The sequence below is a fragment of the Tasmannia lanceolata genome, unplaced genomic scaffold, assembly GCF_043159265.1.
Source record: "Tasmannia lanceolata isolate RefF3 unplaced genomic scaffold, GAP_Taslan_0.1 ptg000011l, whole genome shotgun sequence".
Lineage (NCBI taxonomy): Eukaryota > Viridiplantae > Streptophyta > Magnoliopsida > Canellales > Winteraceae > Tasmannia > Tasmannia lanceolata.
The window spans coordinates 15,651,340-15,657,873 of record NW_027518688.1 but is presented as its reverse complement, the minus strand read 5'-3'; the positions used below and the strand labels follow the sequence as shown (position 1 = coordinate 15,657,873).

At 35.1% G+C, this 6,534-nt stretch overlaps 1 pseudogene; it reads right to left on the bottom strand.

The window, feature by feature from the left end:
• Positions 1–1,895: 1,895 nt before the first annotated feature.
• On the bottom strand, positions 1,896–4,349 carry LOC143885925 (uncharacterized; annotated as a pseudogene).
• Positions 4,350–6,534: the final 2,185 nt, after the last annotated feature.

Genomic DNA, 6,534 nt, shown 5'->3' with positions numbered 1-6,534 from the left:
TATCTCCGTTCCGTCCACCCCAAGAACGATTTCTGTGCCCCTCTTTGGATAAGAAGCATTATTGAAAACTAAGGGGTGTCTTTGATGACCTTGTTGAAAAGTCAGGGTAATTGTTGAAAATGTCAGAAAGTTGAGGGGGTGTATCTGTATTTTGAAAGTAAGAGATGCGATACTATATAGTATTGTAGATATAAAAGAGGGGCATGTTAGGCAACTATGAAAAAATCTTCTGGAATAATTGTGGGGCCCGTTATGATAGATAGGCAGAGCCGGAGAGACTTTCAAAGGTGGAAGTTAGGTAAGCATAAAAAGCCCTACAAAAGACAGTGAAAAATAATAATAATCTAATAATGCTTTTTTTGCTTTCATGGCTGCCAAACGTGCCCTTATTATTTTATGATTTACTGCATTTCATTATTTCTAGTATATACAAGATATTTAATAACAGTAATTAGACATAAGTAAGCTACATATTAAATGAATACTTTATAATGTTTTAATAAATGTGGACTCATACACATGACACATGTTTTCCCGTTGGGATTTGCTGGGTAATTTCTCAGAAAGCCATTTGGCGGCTCACTTTTGCTTGAGATAACAGCCACACAGGCTCACTGTTTTGCAGAATTTGTCTTATTCATTTAAATCATCTGAGATGGCTGTTTTCTCCTGCAAATGTGAGCTGCCAAATGTGTCTTTCCACAAAATTGCCTAGCAAATCCCTTTCCCACTATATATATATATATATATATATATATATATATATATATATATATATATATATATATATATATATAAAATTTCATCTCTCTCTATAGACAATGTGGTTTAACTACACACTTCTTTCCTAATTGACTCTCTCTTAATAAATTTTAACATTCCTCTCTCTCTCTCTCTCTCTGCTAATTAATTAAAATATCTCTTCTATTTTTTTCCCTTTATTTCTATATCAATTGTGGGTTAGTCAAAAGCTAACCCACCATATCTATAAGGAAAATGATATCGTGACCAAGGGTAAGACCAATGAGAGAGTCCAACAATTAAAATGTGCCACGTGTACAAAAAAATCTACCCCCTAAGGATCATTGACACCTCTATATTAACATCCTTTAAAAGAAGATTTCCTGAATCAATCAAAATGAGAGTGCCACTATTGGAAGAAAATGAATTCAGATATCAGCCCTGTACATCCTAGGGAAATGAAAATTTCAGCAGTCCTCTATGACAAAAAAATGAGAAGCAAAATGGATATGAGCATCCAATCTTCACTGTAATTTTAGAGTACACAACAATTGCCCAACATAACATAATCCAGACATACACAGGTGATTTCCTTTATTTACACTCAAATTATTCTAGTATAATTCCATATAACAAGCTTATCCACATGGTAATTCCAACATAAAGAATTTACCTCAAAGGACAAAGTAACATTTATCACAGATTAAGTGAAACACTGCATTTCTTGAAACATACAGACCTCTAAAAAAAATATTAAATCATTTCAAGACGATAATGAGAAATTTAATCTAAGCATTCAAGGCATATGATCATCACCTTGCCGATAGCTTTACGTTCTTTGATAGCAGAGAATGCAAGGTTTGCCTGTGATAGACTGTAAGCATGAGAAATATGGATGGTTATCAAAAGGGGCGGAACCAGGAATTTACACCTGGGGGGGCCGGACTAGTTGTAAAAAAATTGCATGATACACACACACACACACACTTTCATAGAATAAAAAAGTTAAACCATAAATTTAAACTAATGAATTAAAACTATGATAGGACTTTCAATACATGAAGAGTATGCTAAACTCCATGAATATGCGAACGTGTTAGCCAACTTTGATTGAAGCCGACAAAAGAAAACAAAAAAAGTAAACCTAAATCTTTCTATTTAAGTTGTGCCCGTCGACTTTTCATATCATAAAATTCATCTACGATCATATCTGTACTGAAACTCTCAGCGATTTTTTTTTCGATGTAGACCACCAAGCAATCTGCAAGAAATTCATCTTCCATCTTGTTACGAAGTCTTGTTTTAACAAGCTTCATAGCTGAAAATGCACGTTCTGTAGTTGCAGTTGAAACTGGAAGAGTCAACACAAGACGTATCAATCTATCAATCAGATAATAGATCGCTGACTTTCATGTTGCACTTAATCTCTGGCAAAGTTCAGAAATTGTGGAAATATTTTGAAAATCTGGATGCTGAAGTATATCAAGCTCATAATGCTGCAGTTGAAATCTCAAATGCATTTTTTCGTGCTCTGAGAAATCTTGAGGATAAAATTTCTCCACAAGATTACGAATATCTTCAATTTTAAAAGATTTATAAGCCTCCTTAGGATCAAGAGCAGAACTAAGAATAAGGACCTATGTTGCTTGCTCATTGAATCTGCTATTTAGCTCTTGCAATTGAGAGTCTATTGCAGCATTAAATATGTCAACCCGATAATGGTGCTCCATCGTAATGGGATCCTGTGATTCACGTGACCGACCACGACCTGCTGTGTAAGGGGCACTCATATCAGGAATCTCAATCCCACGTCTTTCGCAAAATAATTTCGCATTCTCGAGTAAACTATTCCAGCCATCTTCCCTCAATTTTTGAATGAGTAATTTTGTAGTTGAGACTAAGTGCAGAGCATTCAAAATGTCTTGCGAACGATTTTGCAAAGCATGGCAGAGAACATCAGTGATTCCCATGATTTCTTTCATCAAATGTAATAAAAAAACAAATTCAAAAGATGTCATCATATCATAAGCGGTATCTGCATCACCACGTTGAGAAGAAGTGGCTCCTCCTCCATTAATGATATTTATAAGCACTGTGCAAATAGCAGAAAACATCTTTAGTAAGCTGCAAATAGATCTATAATGGGAGCCCCATCGAGTATCCCCAGCTCGTTGCAAAGTGCCGATTTGATTAGCCCCTCTACCAGACTCAATCTCATCGATAGAAATCAAATATGCAATATCATCCGCTTGGTTAGACTGCAATTCATCATGACGTTTGCAAGAGGCACCGATAATATTAACAATGGAAGACAACTTTGAGAAAAAATGATGAATAGACATTACTTCTCTGGATGCTCCAACCAATGCTAATTGTAATTGGTGAGCTAGGCAATGCACATAATATGCATACGGGCAATCTTTAAGAAATAAGGCTTTTAAACCATTCCACTCACCACGCATATTATTAGCACCATCATATCCTTGACCTCGAATGTTTTGAATGTTGAGACTGTGACGAGAGAGAACATCACATATCTCCTTTTTAAGAGTCAATGCAGTAGTATCTCTAACATGCACTAGATCAAAAAATCGTTCTCTAATAAAACCATCATTATCAACAAATCTCAAAATAAGAGCCATTTGCTCTCTCATAGACTCATCTCTAGCTTCATCAACAATAATGCAAAATTTTTCATCCCCAATTTCTTCACGAATTGCACTACGCACTTTACTTGAGAAAATATGCAATATTTCCTTTTGAATTTTAGGCGATGTGTATTTGGCATTCTTTGGAGCATTTTCTAAGACAACCCCGGAAACTTTTTCATTATAATCTGCCAAAATCTTTATCATTTCAATAAAATTACCTCGATTTTTTGAACTTAAGCTCTCATCATGACCTCTAAAAGCACATGCTTGAAATGTTAACCAACGAACAGTGTCTATGGAAGTCTTGAGTCGCAACTGGTTATTCTCAATCTCTTGTGATGTTTGTTTTTCTATCAGCTTTTCAATATGCTGCGATTGATTCAATAGATCATGACAAGCATTCTCAGCAATTTTATGTGGTGAATTATGGTCTTTTCCAACATGACCTAAAAATGCACAATTCAATCCATCATTCACTTTTTTCCAATTTCGAAACCCTTCACTTGTAAACGCGCCTAATCCCGGGCGTCCTGTTGGTTCCTTACAAAAAAGATAGCATGGAAGACAAAATGCAGCATCCTTTGAAGGGGAGTATTCTAACCAACAAAATTTTTTGAACTAAGAAGATTGAAATCGGCGAAGATGATTCTCTGCTCCAGAAAGAGGATACTCTGAAAGTTGATATTGATATGTTCCAGCAATAAGATATGCACGACGAATTTCATCTCTTTGATTAACAGGATATTCCCACATTTGATGACGCAATCCTGGATCACGTTCTAAGGAAGTGGTATCAACCTCTTCAAGATGGGTTCTTGGTAACTTAGAAGGACGTTGCTCAACATTTGACATGTCAGAATTTAATGGAGAAGGTGTGCTGACTTCTGAATCATTAACATTCTTTTTTTTGAAGAATGCATCGATAGTTTTTGGTTTGCCCATGATTCAACTTATAATTTTGAGGAGTGAATCTGGATTAATAAACAACCTGAAAATTTTATCTATCAATTAGTATAATATTTTTCAAGGATTTTATAAACCACTAATGACTAATCTTATAAATAAGAAGATTGATAATAGGACATCTGGGCATGCATAAATATATAACGAAGTAATGATAACATAGAGGAGGCACACCTCAAGAGTCAAGATTGTGAGAAGTAGAGATAGAAATATAGATAGTGGAATCAATGTAAATGATGAGCTAACTTTGCATAATCTGCTCATTTCATTGGATATTCACCCAACCAGGATCAAATTAATAGAATTAGAAACCAAACAAAAGAAATCAAAAGGAAATTGATGACTACCATGCTGTGAAAGTTCTTGAATGATCGTGAACCATGTAACCTGTATATGCTATGGCTATAATGCCAGTTTGTAGTATTAAAAAAATAAAAAAAATACGGAGAAAAATGCTCCATTTTACAATTCCAAGATTTACCACAATTGTCATAAATGAGGATAATCGGAGCCATCGAGACCCTAAGTGTCTTCAATCCATATTTGAAGGATCAAGGGTTTTGTGCTGCATCAGCAAACTACTAAACATTGAAAGTGGCAAGAGACAAAAACTTGATACTAACCAACCCTCATACCTGGTGACGCTAGAATTCTTAAAAATAAGAGCAAAATAATATTTGACTCTCACATATGACAGCTTTAAAAGAGAACTGTCCCAACTCACCCCTAGTTGTGATCGAAACAGAATTGACAAATCACTTTTTTTAATGATAAAACAGAATTGAAAAATCACTTCTTAGAATATCATAGAAATAACCATAACTGATAACCCCCAATCAATTTTTATTTTTATTTTTTTGATGGCATCATAGAAATAACCATAACACCTAAAAATTACCATCAGAAATGTTTTTCCTGGAAATCCAAACAGGGCCTTACTCTTCTTTCACCTTTCTCCATCTTTGTAAATAAAAGGCTCAAAAAAGCTTAGGAAACAAATATCTAATGATATCCAACATCCATAGAGAGTATATGTTTTTTTTTTTTTTTTTGGCAACATGCTTTTCTTGCAATCTAGTTTCTTTGTATGGCTATAGATATTGGCACTACCATATAACAGTTGCATAAACGGCTTGTCTTTTCTGCTTTAATTGGCTTGTAAGAGCTTTTTGGGAGTTGTAATAACGTTTCAAAGCTGCATAAATAATAAAAGGGGATTTGCTAGTATCCATCACAGAAGGCATTTGGTGGATGGGCTGTTGCATTTGAGAGCAGCCAAACAGATGGATTTTGTCTTCATTCGTGAGATGGCTGCTCTCACATGCGACAGTCCATCCGCTAAATGCAGTCTGTGATGGGCAGTAGCAAATCCCTAATAAAAGACGATGAGTTAGTTCAATTATCAGAACATGGAAGTGCCAATATCAGTAGCCTTGCCAAAATAAGTTACTCTTATTAATATTCCCTCACTACTGGTGCTTGGTCATGTAATTGGGATTGGAATTCCTACACTTTGATTAGAACTGATATACGGTGGGCGACCGCTTTATTCCCAATCTTACCATTTCTGTTGTAACTTGGGTCGGATGAGTCAAGATTTTTCATGGGAAAACCGGATAGACTTATAAACCCAGTGCTACCCCAGATGGTTTTTCTGATTGAATCAGGTTTTTACATACTGCAACATGATTTCCACCCTAGTCCCACTTTGTGATGAGTTGGCTCAACAAATACATGCTGCACTCTGATTTCTTCATATGAAAAGTAACTTAATTTCATCACAAGCTTTTGACATTCTAACAGAACATGAGGAATCCATGAAGAGATGACATTCATAGAAACCCAAAAAACTTAGAAGAACTAAGACTCTAGATTAGAAAATGCAAATGTAGAAAAGGAAAACCATATGAGGCAAAGACAAAACCCTAAAACCTAAAATAAAGAAAGCAATTGAAATGAAAGATTTAGAGATCGATTCGATTACCAATTTTGCTGAAGGGGGTTTAGAAATAGAGAGTATATCGATGGAGGTCCCCTTAAAATAATGGGGTGAATATTCACTTGATCACTTATTCACTTCCCTTTCCAAGTTTCAGCAGAGAACTCTCCTAAAAGGCTAAAATGGAAGTTTATACGGTAGTTTTTTACTTTTTCTAACATAAGGATAAGGAGATGGCTT